Here is a 15,758-nt window from a genome sequence, read left to right as displayed (position 1 = left end):
GGAGGGAACCTTGGTGCCTCAGAGGGGTGTACTTCTGGTGAGCTTCCTCAGACTAGCCACAAGTCTATGTCTGGGATTAGAATCAGCTCATAGAGATCTGATGGAGTGTCCATCTTGTGGGAATAAATCCAAACTCTTGGAAAGGAGAGGTTGGAGAGTGCCCTCTTATTCTTAGCCTGAGAACCAAGGGGTGGAATTGGTAAAAATGTTCTTTACCTCTCTGGCCAGCTATTGGAGATGGAACATCCTCTTCTGATACCAAGGTGGAGTCTCCTTGTATCTTCTTTGAACTTTGAAAGATCTACATTGGAGGCCAGTTCAAAATTAAGGGGACTAAGGAACAATTGAGTTCCAGAGCCTTAGGTGAAGGCTTGCTGTGAACAATCTGGATGATTGCATTGCCCTGGTGATTTGTGGGGGTAAGTGCATAACCATCTTTTTCACCCAAAGATCCTCTCTGAATGGGTAAAGTAAAAAGCAGTTGAAATAAGCAGCAATGTGGCCTGGTGTGTCAATAGTGGAGCAGCTTGCCCTGTCTCCTAGAAAATTAATCTAATACAAATCTCGCTCTGGCAAGACCCTGCTACCTCGGATTCCACAATCCAGCAAATTCAAGACGCTTCACTATCCTGTCTTCCTTCAGAAGAGTCTCTATTAATTTTACCATCATCGAAGTCAGACTAATTGATAGTCCCACCAGAACTTCGCTGAGCTCCCTGAAATTTCCAACCTCCTCCCTTTTACAAAGTGGGTCGACATCCGCCCTCATCTAGTCCTGTGGGACCACTTCCCTTCTCCAAAAATCTACTGAACATGTCATTCAGGAGACCCATCAGAACATCCTTGAGCTTCCTTAATATCCCAGGGTGTCCTCAGGCTAGGACACTTGGCTTTGGCCACTTTCCGGTTTCTAGTTCCACACCAACATTCCTTTGTAAAGGGTGCTGCCTCTACCCCTCTATCATACGCACGCTTGCCAACAATCGGCATTCCTTCTCCAATCCTTTCTTGAGGAAATACTGTGTCCTCCTCCAGACATTCCTAGAGCTCCTAATAGGAAGCTTGCCACCTGTCAAGCTCTGAATTAGAAAAGCAGATCATTTTGGTTATTTTCCACTTTTAGATACTTCAGAATGGATTCAATTCAGATACTGTTTTTACATTATTTTCTCATTTTGGAGATGCAGAATGCTATGCTTTCATACTACATACTTGAAACGGCATTTCGACTCTGCTAACTTTTGGATCAGTTAACTTAAAGGTGACTAACTGAACATGCTTTATAAACTAAATAAATTATCCAGTCTGAATCAATTCCACTTCCTTAGCTTGAATGAAAGTTCTGCTGATGTTTTTTGCATTTTTTTATAAGGATACAATACAACAGCTTCTAAAAAATGCACACATTTTAGCCCATACTCTAACAGCAGAAATCACTTCTGGACAGGGAAATACATGTCTGGGATAAAATCTTTCAGTTTTGCCAAGGACACTGAAATCCTGCATGTGGCTCTACTTGTTAGTAAGTAAGTGTCCTGTCCCATGAGGTTAACAGTTTAAGTGCAAGAAATTATCACCCCCCCCCCCCCCCCAAAAAAAAAAAAAAAAAAAAAAAGAGAGTGTAGGGCTTTCATGAAAGTAGTAACAAAACAAAACAAAAAAAAATCTGTTCAACCTGTAACTACGCAATATTATTTTATGACCGAGTAAGGAAAATTCATATAACCCATACGAGGTACTAGAAGTATTTGGTTACAAAAAGGCCATCATTAGTAAGTTGCTAGCTCCTAACAATTTCCCCCAAGTTTTTTTTTTGCCAGAAAACCATAAAAACAAAACAAAACTGAACAAACAGTATTTAATCGTATCAGTCTCTTAAAGTGGACTAAGAGAATATAGCTTTAAATAAACATCCATGAAATATTAGTTCAATGCCATCATGAGCCGGAGTTGCCATGTGACCTCATTCCTGGATTGAACTTTGTGAAATTTCTATTCCTTCTACCATTTGAAATCAGCACGACAGGCAGCAAAAATGCCAAGACTAGCCTGAAGTCTCCTTCCAAACACGGGATCCCTCGCAGGAAGTCTAAAGAGCAGGTCTCCTTCTAGCTCTCCCTACAGCAGGGCTGCCGTCCTCCTCCAAGCCTATACCAGACAGGCAGCCTGGAGAGAGCAGCAACTTCACAATCCTACGCCCAACAGCAGAGCTAAATTTGTCCCCATGATCATTTGGCTCAAGAATAAATCCTTGACTAGGGAAATATTTGGGCGAGGAGAAATTTGTACAATTTTATTTCCATTTCATTACTTCACCTCTCGCTCTAAGGATGTAAAGCTCCAGTAGTTCTCAGCCCCACACGGTCAGCGCTCACTATGTCTCCTTTCAGCACACCGGATTGAAGACACTTCCTGAAATCAAAAGGCAAGTCAGTTTCTGATTAATTAAGCTAGGCAGTTTCCGCTTGGACATGGTGTGCAGGCTTCTGACTGACCACTGTCGTCAGGCCCGATGAATGGGGCATTTTCATCCCTATTAGCTGCTGCTGTTAACTATTCCAGGCTCCAGTGCTGCTCACGCTGCCTCTTATGAGAGCTAAAGGGGCAGAAAGCAGAGTCCGGCTTGCTCTAAGCACTGACAATCATATTCGTCAAGGTGTTTCTAACCTGCAACCTGATACAAGAAGTCAACTTCAAAAATGTGAATAATTAGTTATGGTTCCGTGAGGTGATCTAACGTCTTTCAGGCCAACAGGATCCTCATTGTGCTTTTACAACTTAATTCTCTGGAAATGGGTGCATAACCACCTCAGGTTATTACCAATAGAACTGGATAAACCAAGGCACAGGGTGATAATGTCACCTGACCAAATCGCAATCTGATCCTTCCCGGGCATATGTGGGGGTTGGTATTTTGTCTCTCTCATTAAACTCTATCAGAATGTTAATGCTACTGGAAATGTTTTTTGTGCCATGATCTCTACCTAGGCTGTATTGATTTCTTTATAAGCTCACAGATCCCTTTGATTGGTATTGCTTTGCCCTTTTTTCTATTTAAAGTGTTAAAAAGCTTTTGGCATATTTTCCACAATATACCTGTGGATTGTGGCATACTGTTTAGGTTTTCAACCCGAAAATTTTGCACACAAAGAAATTTAGTCTTACCTGTTAATTTCCTTTTCTTGAGTCCTGCCACATCAGTCCAGACACATGGGTTTATCATACCGCCTACTAGCAGATGGAGACAGAGGACACACACATTTTGTTTTTCAGAAACATCACCACCTGGTAGACACACCTGTGCTGCAGCAGAAATATAAAAGCAATGGAAAAACACCAAAATGCCCATAAAACCAGAATTAACTTTAGCATTAATACATACAGACGATAGACAAGAGGGACAGAAGACATTCTCCAGTGTTTGTCCTACTTCATGTATCTATGTAGGGCACTGCACATGCCAAGCGTTACCACAGGAGAGAGAAATAGCACAGGAGGTGGTGGTAAAGGCAGACACAGGGGCATCTCCAAGCTGAAGGGCCCTAACCTCTTTAGCCTTTCCTTATAAAGGCATCATTCCATCCCCTTTATCATTTTGGTCACCCTTCTCTGTACCTTTTCTAATTTTGCTGTTTTTTTTGTTTTTGTTTTTATTTGGTGACCCGAATTGCACACAATACTCAAGATGTGATCACAACATGGAGCGATACAGAAGCATTATGATGTTCCTTTCCTAATAAATTCCCATCATTCTATTTGCTTTTTTAGCTGCTGCTGAATACGAAGCAGAGGACTTCAAAATAGTATCACCGACGCCGCCTAGATCCTTTTCCCGAATGGTGAACTCCTAATGTGAAACATATTTTGTAACTAGAACTTAGACTGCTCTTCCCTTAAGTGCATCACTTTGCACTGGTCCACGTTAAAATGTCAACTGCCATTTCCATGGTCCTTCTGCAATTTCTCACAATCCTCTTGTGATTTAACAACTTTGAATAATTTTGTGTCATCTAAAATTTGATCACCTCACTTGTTGTTCTCATTTCCAGGTAATTTATAAATATGTTAAAAAGCAATGGTCTACTCCTGGGAGAATTCTGTGCAAAAAATAAACCAAACAAACCTTAAAAATCAGCAAAATCTTTCATACTTTATACTGGTATTTACATGTCTTTAAGTAATTACATTTTAAATACATACAGAAAAAAGTTATTACTCAAAGATGCAGAATTTTAAATATTTTCAGCAGATTTTCCCTAGGTGTTCCTTCCACTCGCTTTCCCTACTCCCCTGGCCATTTTGCCCTCTCAGGTCCCAACTCTTCCACCTGCCAGAATCTCTCCCCTCCACCTCTAGGCTCAACCTCTTCCACTCTATTGCCAGTCCGGGTTTGACCCCATTCGCAGTACTGCCCTCACACAGGCTCTCTCTCCCATCCCCTCCCTACACACACACACACACACACTCTCACCAGGGCCTTTATCTTTGCTGCAAGTAGAGCGCGTCCCGCTGGGGCCATCATCTTCCTTGTGAATGGCTCACTCCATTCATGGTACACCAGGGTCACCCTCTACCATTTTCTGCGCAGAATTTAGCAATACTTTGTGTGGGGGGGGGGGGGGGGGGGATTCTATACAAATTCTGTCTGCGCTCTGCTGTAGCACAGAATTCCCCCAGGACTAAAGTAGCCCCAGAACAGATCTCTAGAGTACTCTAGAATTTTCTCCATTCAGAAAATTGACCATTTAGCCCTACTCTACTTCCTCTCTTTTAACCAGTTTCCAATCCACAATAGAACATGACCTCCTGTCCCATGACTTTAATTTCCTCAGAAGTCTCACACAAGGGACTTTATCAAACTCTTTCTGGAAATGTAAATACACTTTTTCAGCTATTTCACCTTTATCCATAAGAACATAACAAATTGCCATGCTGGGTCAGACAAATGTGTATTACAAAGCTAACATGGATTTAGCCAAGGAAAGGCTTGCCTTACCAATCTGCTACTTTTTTTTTTTGGAGATGTAAATAAAGGTGGATCATGAGAAGTCTTGAACGGGTAGATGTGAATCTGTTATTTACACTGTTTGGCCTGGTTCTTAGTGTTTGGGTAATTGCCTGGTTTGGCCTCTGTTTCCAACAGAGGCCAAACCAGGCCACAAGAACCTGGCAATTACCCAAACACTAAGAAGATCCCATGCTACTGATGCAATTAATAACAGTGGCTATTCCCTAAGTAAACTTGATTAATAGCAGTTAATGGACTTCTCCTCCAAGAATTTATCCAAACCTTTTTTGAACCCAGCTACACTAACCACATCCTCTGGCAACAAATTCCAGAGCTTTATTGTGCTTTGAGTGAAAAAAAAATTTCTCCGATTAGTCTTAAAAATGTGCCACATGTTAACTTAGTCCTTCTATTATCCAAAAGTGTAAATAACAGATTCACATCTACCCATTCAAGACCTCTCATGATCCACCTTTATTTACCTCTTCAAAAAAAATGTAGCAGATTGGTAAGGCAAGCCTTTCCTTGGCTAAATCCATGTTAGCTTTGTCCAATTAAATTATCCCTGCTGTAAACTCTTAACCTTTGCAATGCCTCCTTTCAGCTTTTTCCTCATTTTATCACAATCTCCCTTTTGAAAGTTAAATGTTATCGCAGTAGATTTCCTTAGTGTCCTCCCTCCAGTTATTAAGTCAAATTTGATCATGTTATGATAACTATTAGAGATGTGAATCGTGTGCCAGATCGTCTTAACGATCAGATTCGGCTGGGGGGAGGGGGGGGGTGGGGGAATCTAATCGTTAAGATATGTGAATTGGAATCATTTCCGATTCCAATTCACATCGCCAATTTCACATCGCTTAAAAAAAAACCCCACCCTCCCGATCCCACCAAAACCTTTTAAAATTTACCTGGTGGTCCAGGGGGGCCTCGGGGAGAGATCCAGGGGGGCCTCGGGGACAGATTTCCCGTTCCCAGGCATCACCTGTTCTAAAAAAAAAAAATGGCGCCGATGCCCCTACCATGTGACAGGGTATCCGTGCCATTGGCCGGCCCCTGTCACATGGTAGGAGCACTGGATGGCCGGCGCCATCTTTACTCATTAGCCCCTATTATACTATAGGGCTAATGAGTAAAGATGGCTTCCCTAACTTCTATTAGCATTTCATTCTCTGTCTGTTCATTCTGGCCAAGCGAACTATACCTTCAGTGACTTTTTTTTTTATCTGCTTTTCACACGGAATTTCTATCCAAAAGGATTCTCCAGTTCATTTTATTTCCTGCAGAACATTTATCCTGTTTGACTCAATTCCCTCTTTAATATATAGCGCCACACTTCCACCAAGTTGATCCTAACACTGTAATATAATTTGTACACTGGTTTCAGTGTCCCATTGGTTATCCATCAGTTCTGAGTTGCCAATTATATCTACCTCTTTATTCAGTACTACTCACTTTAACTCTCCCATCTTTTTATTTACAACTCTTTATCAATTTTCAGGCACGCAACACTGGAATAATCATAGAATCAAGCAGAAATAATGCAGTGAGTTACAGTTCAAGAAGAACTGAGAAGTTACTACTTACCTAATAATTTGCTTTTTCTTAGACCAGATAGATGAATTCAGAACCAGCGGGTTTTGCACCTCTACCAGCAGATGGAGACAGAGCAAAGCTGACATCACAGGTTGTATGCTCCTGCAGTGACATCAGCCTGCCAGTATTCTCTTCAAAAGCCAACTGTGGACAGACTAGCAAAAACTTGATTAATAACAGATAACCATTCCAGCGCTTAGCCAATAGGAAACTCTAACCCTAGTCTAGAGACTGGATTAACACTTACCAGTAACCTCTGGAACACGTAACCATGCAGGAGAACATAACACAATCATTCAGCAGCCAAAGGCAGGAAGCTGAATTCATCTGTCTGGTCTAAAGAAAAAGGAAATTATCAGATAAGTAGTAATTTCTCATTTCCTAGCACGGAGACAGATGAATTCAGAACCAGTGGGATGTATCCAAGCTACTCCTGAATAGGGTAGGAGGCTGCCTGCAGTCCTGTCAAAACCGCATGTGCAAAGTCTGTGTCCTCCCAGGCCTGCACATTCAGATGGAAAAGGTGTGTAAGAAGGACCACATTGCAGCTCAGCAAATGTTGATGGGAGACAACAATGTAACTTCCACCATGAGACTGTCTGAGCCCTAACCTGACTAGGTAATGGCTTTTCAGCATCCACATAAGTGGCCGTGATAACCTCCTTAATCCAGTGAATTATTGTAGCCCGTTAAGCCAGCTCATCCAGTTTACCTCCACCGTGAAGGACAAATGGGAGATCCATATTCCGGAAATGTTTAGAAACTTCCGGATACCTCACGATATGTCCCTCGACATCCAAGGGTCACAATAGGCGACATTCCTCCACATCTCTTTCTCTATCCAGAAATGGCAGGAAAATGGACTGATTCAAGTGAAAATCTGAGACAACGTTTGGCAACAGGCACATTACGCAGCTGTAGCGCCCCTGGAGTCACCCGAAGGAATGGCTCCCAGCAAGACAAGGCCTGCAGCTCAGATATTCAAAGTGCAGAAGAAAATCGCCACAAGAAAAAGAGTTTTCAAGGTCAGTAACTTCAAAGAAAGGCTACGCATCGGTTGAAACAAAGCGCCCACTGAGAAATCCAAAAGCAGATTAAGAATCTACAAGGATACTAGTAACCGCAAAGAAGGATGAAGATATTTCACTTCTTTCAAGAAATGGGCCACATCTGGATGAGCCGATAAGGATTCATCATTCACCTGACTCCTGAAACAGGCAAGAACCGCTACTTGCACCTTTAAGGAATTAAGGGCCAACACTTTATTCAGTCCATCCTGCAAAGATTCCAAAATGAGCGGGACCCTCACCTTAACAAATAAGCCACAACTGCATCACTGCTCTCTGCTTCAATGGCAGGGGGAAAGTAGGAAAAGGAGAATTAAATATAGACAAACAACTAGGAAATTGAATTTTGTGGTCTGGGAAAAATAAACATAGGGGTAATTTGCTGATGCAACTGTTACTACCCTTAACCAATAAGCCTGAAACTCGTGATGCAATTCCAACATTACTCTCTGCTTCTACGGCAGAAGGTAACAGGGAATTGGACTCTAACAGCAACCAACAAGGGCCCTGACAGTCTGGGAAACTGACAAGAATGGGGGGACTTGTATAAGAACATAAGAGAACATAAGAAATTGCCATGCTGGGTCAGACCAAGAGTCCATCAAGCCCAGCATGGCTCAATAGAAACTACTATAAACTTGCTGGGCAGACTGGATGGTCCGCTGGGCCTTTTCTGCCATCATTTCTATGTTTATGTTACCATAGTTTACAAAGTCCAAGGTCTACATTAGTTCTTGATTCCAAAATGTTGCCATTTATTAGAAAAATCCAAAAAGCAGATAGCAAATCAGAATAATCAGGCAGTATGTGTCAGGATACAGTTCATCAAGAGAAAAAAAAAAAAAAATCAGTAAATTCTCACTCTTCTCAAGCAAAAGGGATCCCACACACCCAGAGCTTCAACCATAAAACCCACGGGGCAGTATCAATCCAAAACACAGTTCAAAGTACTGGAGCTTTCCCAGACAAGGATTTTACCCCTTTATTGGATAGGGTGTCTTCCTCTAGTAAGCTGCCAAACTTTTTCCTCAGCGTGGAATCTTTTCCTAATCCTGGCTTCAGAAATCTCTGGATGCCTCACAAGTGCCGTCTCTTTCCAGGACCCACAAGACAACAACCAACAGATGCCTGGGGGGAAGGGGGTATCTTATATAGACTCTTACTAACCCCAACCCATTCCCAGTATAGGGAACACAACTCCTACATTACCTCATCCTTTACAGCAAACTCTCACATCCACCTATCACACCCTCCCCTAAACAGAAAGGATGATTACAAAGCACACAGCCCTGCAGTTTGTATAAGCTGTACAGTAGCAGAACTCTCTATCCCCTAAATGAACTTTAAGAGAGCAGGAACCCTCTAGAATACACTCCTGCTTGACCTGGAGAGTTGGAACCCTCTAGAAATCTTTAGCACACTTCTTGGTAACCCTAGTCAGGGTTACATACACATACAAAGCAACATATAGGGAAAAATAACCCTTGCTGTAGTTAGACAATATTAGGTTCTATCTTAGGAGAGATCTAAGCGTCATAGTGGATAACACATTGAAATCATTGGCTAGGTGTGCTATGGCGATAAAAAAGCAAACAGAATGTTAGGAATTAAGAAGGGAATGGCAAATAAAACGATGGATGTCGTAATGCCTCTGTATCGCTCCATGGTGAGACCACATCTTGAATACTGTGTGCAATTCTGGTCACTGCATCTCAAAACAAAAAATATATAGTTGCACTGGAGAAAGTGCAGAGAAGGGTGACCAAAATGATATTGGTTTCTAAGGGCTGCCCTATATTAAGGCTAAGGAAGTTCAGTTTGGAGAAGAGATGACTGAGTGGGATATGATTGAGGTCTACAAAATCATGAAAAAACTTGAACAAGTTAATGTAAATTGGTTATTTACTCTCAGATAATAGATGGACTAGGGGGCACTCCATGAAGTTAGCATGTAGCTCATTTAAAACAAATCGAAGAAAATTCTTTTTCACTCAGTGCATAGTTAAGCTCTGGAATTCATTGCCAGAGGATGTGGTTACAGCAGTTAGTGTAACTGGGTTTAAAAAAGGTTTTGATAAATTCCTAGAGGAAAAATCCATAAACTGCTATTAATTAATAAGCAATAGTAGATTGAGATTTATTTAATATTTGGGTATTTGGCAGGTACTTGTGACTTGGATTGGCCACTGTTGTAAAACAGGATACTGGGCTTGATGGACCCTTGGTCTGACCTAGTATGGCAATTCTTATGTTATGATCTTATGTTTGCTCTTACATTGTCTTTTCCTGCAATGTGCAAGGCTGAGATCTCCTGAAGATGCACTTCCACCCATTCCATAAGCTGCTCTCTCTCCTGCGACACTTGCTGGCTGTTGGTTCTTCCTTGCCGATTGATGTAAACTACTGTCGTTACATTGTCAGACATTATCCGGACTGCTCAACCCTGCAACCTGCCACTGAACTGCAAGCATGCCAACCGGACCACCCGGGTTTCCAGCCGATTGATGTTCCAGAGAGACTCTTCCGCACTCCAGCACCCTTGCGCTGTCAGTTCCTGACAGTGAGCTCCCCAACCCCGGAGTCTCGCATCTGTTGCGAGTACCAACCAGTCCAGTGATTTTAGGGAAACTCCCTTTCTTAGATGATCTGCTTGCAACCACCACTGTAGTCAAGGAAAGACCTCCATCAGTTAGTGGAGCCAATTCAAATAGTTCTGTGGGCTCTGAGATAGCAAGAAGTGCTGAAGAGGACGAATATTCGCCCTCACCCATGGCAACACTTCCAGGGTTGTCACCATCAAAACGATTACCTGCAGATAAGACCATACTGTCAGGGGTATAGTATTTATCCACACACGCACCTGCGCCATCAACTTCTGAATACAAGCTTCCGGCAGGAAAACCCTGCCCTGCTTTGTGTCGAACTGGACACAGAGATACTCTAACGACTGAGATGGCTGAAGACTGCTCTTGGCCAGGTTCACCACCCAACTGAGTTCCTGCAACATGGAGCTCACCTTGTGGGTCACCAGGTGGCTCTCTTCCAGAGACTTGGCCCGATCAGCCAGTTGTCCAAATATGGGTGAACCAGGATCCCATCCTTTCAATTCTGCTGCCACCACCACTACAATCTAGGAAAAAGTTCTGGGTGCAGTGGCCAGACCAAAAAGCAGGGCCCGAAACTGATAATGGCATCCCAGTACCGCGAAACACAGAAAATGTTGGTGCTCTAATTGGATGGGAATATGGAGTTACACCTCGAACAAATCCAAGGAGGTCAGGAATTCCCCTGACTGCATAGCCCTTATCACTGAACACAATGTTTCCATGCGAAAATTAGTCACCCACAAATGACCCCTTTGAGATCCAGGTTGGGACGAAAGGAGACCTCCTTCTTGGGAACAACGAAATAAATGGAAAATTGACCCATATTTTCTTGAGACATGGGCACTGGGACCACAGCCCTCAGACTGAAGAGCCTTGACAATATACACTCTACTACCTGCTTCTTCTGCAGGGAGTGGCAAGGAGACACCATGTTCACGTCCCGCTCTCCCGCGGACTTTACAGTATCGGCCTGTTACTGGCTAGTTTCTCCAACTTGTTCCCAAACAAAAGTGAGCGTTTAAAAGGCAATTTCATAATGTTAGCCTTGGAGGTTGCTAACCGACCCCTGGCCGCTATTACTGAAGCCACCCCTCTGAGGTGCGGACCAAATCGCAGCCTGCATCTGCCAGAAAGGCGGCTGCTGGCTCCATAACTGCCCTGGAATTCACTCCAGATACATTGACCTCCTGAGAGAGAAATAAACAAGAGCGAGCCACCAGGGAACAACAAGAAACTATGTGCACGGTCATTGCCACTGCTTCAAAATGCTTAAGGATGGCCTCAATCCTCCTATCATGCATATCTTCAAGGCTGCTCCTTTCTCCACGGGGATACTCGTCCGCCTGGAGACGGCACACAGACAAGCGCATCTACTTTCGGAAAACACAAATGCTCTCATCTCTAGATCCAGGGGGTACAGGCCTTCCAAAGCCCAACCCCCTTTGAAATGAGTGGGATGCCCCGGAGGCTAAAGATCTATCAATTCTTGAATGGCCTCCATAACAAGGAAAAAATAAGAGGCTTTACACAAAGAAACCAAAATGGAATTTTTTTTTTTTTTAAATTAGCTCAGACATGGAATCTGCCCCAGATACTCCGAGCATCTTTAAGGTCTAGGAAATTGGAGCTGGTAGCTCAAATCTATGAAAGAACCACAACACAGTCCTATACGGTTCCAGTCCCAGAGGAATTTCCCCATCCTCCAGAAAGTCAGGATCAGCCTCATCATCCATGCCATCTGGATTTCTATCAGGAGGACCTGCTGCCAATCGAGGTGTACTTCGGCACTTAACAGTAATACCGAGCGAGTGAAAGGTCACGGCCTGCAACTCTGACCTGACAGGACTGGAAGGGGTTGAGGACTGCAATCCTTGAAAAAGTTCTACCCAAAAAAAGGCAGAAGGATCCATGCCAAAACCAGAAGGCACCTGTGCTGCGCCCACTGAACTACTTTCCCCTGCTGACAAACCAGTTAAAGGAGTTCCACGGTCAGGCACCCCACCTGACATGTCTTTACCCAGGCCATCATCAGGCCGGGAAGAACCAGTCTTAATAAAATCAAAGGAAAACAATTTTCCCTGAGCCTCTAAGCGGCGCTGGCACAAGTTAGTGAGCACATCAGGTTGAGATGCTCGAATATGACAGGCAGCCAGAGGAAAAGGCATTTAGCCACAGGCGCCATCAGTCTGTCATATGCTTAACAGGCGACTGAAGGTCTGCATCCAGCTGAATTCACACCGTAAAATACAGGAGTCCAAAATTTAGGTGCACAAAATTTAGGCATTCCAAGGCTAGGCGGCACAAAACTAAGCGCACTTCCGCCCTTCCAAACTTAAGTGCACAACCAATGCGGCCCAAATTATGCACACAGGCAAGCGCGTGCCTAACACATAAGCCACTATCATCTGGACGCCTAAGCAGGCATCCAACTAAGTGTCCAAATCCTGGGCGCACCACTTGGACACACAGCCAGACGCACTTGCACGCACCAATGACCTTGAAGAGGGAAGCCTAACGTGCAGGAAAAAGCGTGCAAAAAAAAAAAAAAAACCCGCCGCCATGGCCTACTACGTGGCGCACAGAGAAAAGCCTAACAACGGGACCTAGCCCACCCAGGGTGCTCAAGTCCCTTAACCTCCCTCACGAGTGGGAATAAATGTTGGAACAGCGCACGGAGACCAGAGGAAGGAGGGGAAGTCTTACAAACAATCCTCCTACTCCTGGCTGAGTACAGAGACGGTTTCCAGCTGTGGAGGGAGAGGGCATCTATAGTCATGGTTTCCTGTACCCATTGGCTTTCAGTTGTTTTAACAGCTAAGGCCACGCCGGCTGAGAAAATCTGCCACTGGACCATGGGAATCACCTCACGAATTCCCAGCTGTGGGAGAAACTAATTGGTATCACCGCAGAAGAGTGGGGCGAATTAAATTGCCTTTTATTTCTCCTTCTAAAATTTGAAGCAATCCCCAGAAGGGAGATGTACCTCCACTATCTGCTCGAGACGGAGAATACTGGCAGGCTGATGTCACTGCAGGAGAATATATATACTGTGTCGTCAGCTTTGCTCAGTCTCCATTTGCTGGTAGAGGTGCATAACCGATTGGTTCTGAATTCATCTGTCTGGCTGCTAGGAAACATATTTAGGCAGTCACTAAGGGAACCTAGAGGAAAGGAGAAGAGGAAAGACAAATAGCTACAACTCAGAAATCATTAAGGAGGGCCTAAATAGGCAAAATACGGGCCCCCAAATGGTGTTACATTTAGCATTTTCATCCTTAAGGTTGTACCTTAGAAAAGGTAAGTCAGCAATACCCCGTATCTGCAAGCGCCAATAATCAATGCTGGGGTTGACTTTCCACAAAGTAGCAATAGTGAACAGAGCATTCACTAATAAAAGCTTCCCAACCAGAGGCCTGCACTTCACCAGAACTAGGGACCAATGCCATCTACCCAATAACCTCAATTTCAGTGTGACATGAAGGGGAAGGAGAGGAGCTATTTCTTGTGTAACTTTTGACCAGAAACAAACATTGCACATGAATATATGTACCTATCTGACCTCACCCTCTCCACCCACTGAGCACTGGTACCTGGAAAACATTTGGAATAAAATACAGGGGTGCGATAGGTTCTAGTCAGTAACTTAATCATAAGCTCTACTTTTCTGGCACATAAGGAAATGTGATGGGCAGAGGTCCAAATAGCTTTCCAAGCCCTGGGTTCTAGGTCAGCGCTCAAGTCTTCATTGCATAAATTAATAACAGAACAAGGAGTTTCTTTACTATATTTACTCTAAAGAATCCCCTGATACATAAGTGAAATACCTTTAACATAGGCATCTGGACTACTCAAAAATTTCCTCCAGACTGTCGTAAAGGTTTGGACAAATCAAATCACTGCCACCCCCCCCCCCCCCCCCAAAGACATGCCTCAATTGTAAATAAAAGGCACGAGAATCTGGGGAAATTTCAAATTCTTCACATAAAGACTGAAAGGTGAGGAAACCCTCATCGTCCCATAACTAGGCTATACAAACCAACCCTTTATCTCTCCAAGCCCTAAACGCCGTTGAGAAAGTGCAACCAGAAATAGTTACGTTTTCATAAATGGGAGCAACAAGTGAGAGGATATCATTGTCCCTACCCAAAAATTTTAAAACCTGCCTCCAAATATGCATTGTATGGGCCAACATAAGGCTATTCCTGCACACACTTCTACTATTAGGGGAATCACGAGGTATGAAAGGAAGTATTGCCAAATTGACCAACTCAGCTTGAATCTTCTCCAGCATAAACCAATATTCAGCTCTAGAGGTTAACCATGCTTTCAAGAAGATAAGTCTGGCTGCCCAATAATATACATGAAGATTAGGTAATACCATACCTCCCTGGTTTTTGGGCAGCCACAGACAACTTAAACTTATTCTGGCCCGTAGACTCTGCCATATGAATTTGGACATATATTTATTTAGATCAACAATTCTCAACCAGTGTGTTGCCAAGCCCCAGCAGGTGTGTCACGTGCTACCTGCAGCTGGTGGGCTGAAGACCGGAGCACTGGCCGCCACTGGAGACCAGGCTGGCGGGGGCCAAAGATCGGAGCGGTTCAGCTGGGGCCAGTATGTGTGTGTAATTGAAAGCCTGTGTGCAAGTGAGAGACAGAGACCAAGAGAGAGAGCATGTGTGTGAGATTGAAAGCCTGTGTGTAAGAGAGAATGAGCATTGTATGATTGAGAGAGACTGGTCAGAGAGGTGAGGTGTGTGTGAGAGACAGAAACTGGTTCTGAGGGTGTGAGAGAGAGACAGAGACTGGTTGTGGTCCCTAAGGGAGAGGACCGAGAGGACAGCTTCATCAGCTACTATGGCTATTTAAGTTTATTTTTCTTGACTGACTGTCATTTTAATTATTGGGTATTATTATTTATTGGTATGTTTTGAAATATTTTATTGCTATTCAGAGAATTTTTAATATTTTTTAAGCATTTTTAGTTGTTAGATGTTGTTCTGTTCATCAGCTCTTTTGAAACATTTATTCATATAGTTCTACAACTATAAAAACTATGTAGGCATCTATAGCAGTTTGGCTTTTTCTGTTTCCCTAATTGGAGGTGGATTGGTGTTTAGGGCCTGTTTTAATATTTGTAGTGTTGCCTTTTTATAGGTAGGGTTGTTCCATTTGAGTGCATGCCATAATGCAGGTGTAACTTTGTGCAGATTAGTTTTTGTGCATTATTGCAGATCCTGGTATTATGTTAGGTGCTATATTTCTGTTTCCATTTCTCCAGTTTTGCACTGCATGCAGTGTGGCCTTTTTGGAGTTCCATTCCAGTTTCTGTCTCCATATTTATAATTTGTGGTCTTTCTGTACTTGGTGAAGGTCGATTTTGTGTGTGTGACTGAGATGAGGTATTTACCTAGCATGCAGGTAAATACCTCACCTTATTTGTTGTGTTGGTGGTGAACTGTTGACTTTTTATAAGTA

General features: G+C 43.3%; 1 protein-coding gene across 4 annotated transcripts in view; it reads right to left on the bottom strand.

Moving 5' to 3' along the window:
- SMIM15 (small integral membrane protein 15) overlaps window positions 1–15,758 on the bottom strand; it is a 39,988-nt gene that overhangs the window by 20,517 nt on the left and 3,713 nt on the right. For 2 of the 4 annotated variants that reach the window (XM_029576502.1, XM_029576492.1), the window contains exon 2: window positions 2,317–2,412. The exons of 1 other annotated variant lie outside the window; for it this stretch is intronic. The gene's annotated coding sequence lies outside the window, so the exon portion shown is untranslated. Of the gene's footprint in view, window positions 1–2,316; window positions 2,413–3,165; window positions 3,304–15,758 lie in introns of all 4 variants that reach the window. One more of the 4 variants, XM_029576509.1, reaches the window with a different exon arrangement.

Source organism: Rhinatrema bivittatum, chromosome 1 (genome assembly GCF_901001135.1).
Source record: "Rhinatrema bivittatum chromosome 1, aRhiBiv1.1, whole genome shotgun sequence".
In the NCBI taxonomy this organism is placed as follows: Eukaryota; Metazoa; Chordata; class Amphibia; order Gymnophiona; family Rhinatrematidae; genus Rhinatrema; species Rhinatrema bivittatum.
Note: the sequence above shows the minus strand (reverse complement) of the source record. Positions and strands in the feature narration are given on the sequence as shown.